This window comes from Stegodyphus dumicola, chromosome X2 (genome assembly GCF_044657685.1).
Source record: "Stegodyphus dumicola isolate Sdum_Otavi_A_Nest chromosome X2, ASM4465768v1".
Taxonomy (NCBI): domain Eukaryota; kingdom Metazoa; phylum Arthropoda; class Arachnida; order Araneae; family Eresidae; genus Stegodyphus; species Stegodyphus dumicola.
In genome coordinates, this window is record NC_140781.1 from 118,311,629 (window position 1) to 118,314,088 (window position 2,460).

A 2,460-nucleotide genomic window follows, 5' to 3' on the forward strand; every position below is an offset into this window, starting at 1 on the left:
ATTTTAGTGTTCAGTAATTAATCGGTCAGTCATCTGTTAGGCCAAATTTTCGATAAAATATTATTTTTTATTTAGCAGTTTCATAAAATACTGTATTTTATTTACTCTATTTTTATTTTAGTTAGTTCCAGGCTATCCAGCATTCCTGGTTATCCGACCATCAGTCAGTCCTGTTTAACGGGTAACTGGGGTTCTAGTGTATCAACGTTTCGCAAAACAGGCTTTGTACCTAGTGCAGAGGGATACAAGCTTATGAGCCATTTAAGCCCTCTCGCGGATTTATCAATTTCACAACGATCTATCCTAGTGAACGTCTCGCGTGACTGTCATACAGCGACAGATGAGTGGGGGAAGTTATTGGGAAATCTCGGAGAGAAATGCCAACGTAAAGTTCTTACGGAACGGAATATTGCTACCGCAATGTAGTGAGTGTTTCCACACTTAACCTTAGTATGCCGTTAGTCACTGGATGCAAAATACAGGTATACTGCGTTTGGGAATCACGCTAAGAGAATGAGCAATGTTGATGCACTCAAGTGGAATAAGCTAGTCATATGAACAAATAATAAAAGTACTATATGCAATGCAAAAACGGAGTAAATGGTAATGCCACGGTTATGCAACATAATATCGCAATGATGGGCAATAATTTCCCCTTGTCGAAAATATCCAATGGGGCATTAGACATCAAAGGGGCGGCCGGAGAGTTTTAACTTTTAAAGGAGCAGCAGCACCAGCAGTACTTTATGGTTTAAAAAAAAAAATGTCAGTTGGGAGTCAAACATTTATGTTTTTATACTTTAGAATTAGTATAAACATGTACTAAATATAAATATAGAGGCCTGGAAAATGCACAGAATATTAGCTTTCGTAATTTTTACAAAACTGTCTTTTTAATTTAAAAATGCCTTAACATGAATATTTTCTTTATTTAAAGTGTTTCTGTAACTGGAAATGTTAGTTTATGACCAAAAACAAAAGCCGCATGAACATCTTTTATGAACTGCGTGTATATGCACGTACATATGTACATATATTCATACACACATACACACAAGCAAATTATAGAGCGGCTGTTGCAAAAATAGAGCTTATACAATAATTTTAAAAAGAATAAAGAGTCTAAAAATAATTTAAGAAACACAAGATCAGATAAATGAATTATTTGACTACATCGAGCAATAAAAATCTGAAAACTGGAATCGATTTCCTATGTTCGGACAATCAAAAGAACATAGTTCTGGAAGTGCCATAAAACGGCTATGAAAACAATTTATCGAATTTTTCTAACAAACGTTTTAGCAAAAGGAAATATTCAAGCTCACAAAACACAGAAAATGGTTTTATTTTTTCAGATTAGTAATGGCTCCTCAACGATTCAAGTAATTCAATTACCTTAGGAAACAGAGCGCAACTGTTTCTATAAAAGCTGTAATTCAATAGCAAAGGTAATAATTTCTATTAATTCCGATTTCATTTCTTCTAACGGTCGATTAAAGTTAATACATACTACATAAACCAATTAACTGCACTTCCAAGTTTGTATGCTAGCGTAAAGTTTGATTATATTCATTTTCTCACTGGAGGCACAGCATTCGGTCCACACTTCAACACAAACATAAAAATCTGATGTGTACACCACAGAACTTCCTTGTACGGAATATTAAATTATACGCATTTTTTCTTGCATTTTGTTTAAATTTATTGGATTTAATTATATCTACTTCGCCGACAGCGCATAAACCACAATAGAATAAGTGCATTCTTTAAAATTCACTCTATTTTTTTACCATAGCGACACTCTGGCGCTAGGTTCACTTAACAGTATTATATTTCGTTCATATTATAACTCAGAATGCACAAAATTTGTATCATTTAAAGAATTATCTAATCGTTGCCCCATGTTCTATTCAAGTATTATAATAAAGCTAGAACGATGTAAAAAGAAATTAAGCAAACAAAACAAAAAAGAAACAGTTTTTCACAGACGATTGAGTATTTCTCATTCAAATAATTCAGTTCTCACTTCGCGACAAGGTAAAAATACATAAAAACTCAAAATATCTCTACTAAAAATTACTAATTATTAAAAATTAAATTATTAAAAATTAAGTAAATCTTAAACACTTATTTCCTCGAAAAAATTCCAGAAAGGATTAAGCATGATTTAAATCGCAATAATAAATAAAGGCGTTTATCTTTGTTGTTGCGAAGCTACGTTTCTCTAGATTGGCAACAAATTCACTACTCAGCTGTTTCAAATGTAAACAAGCAATGGCCGCCATCAAAATAGGCTTAGCGGCACTTAAACAAGTTTTAAATTGCTGATAACTCTAAAAATATTGCATACAGATTTACTAAAGACATAAAACCCTTAACCGAAAGATAAAAACAACATAATTCAATCATTTTTAAAAAAAAAAAAAATGTACAATTTACAAACATATAAGAGTAAAGAAA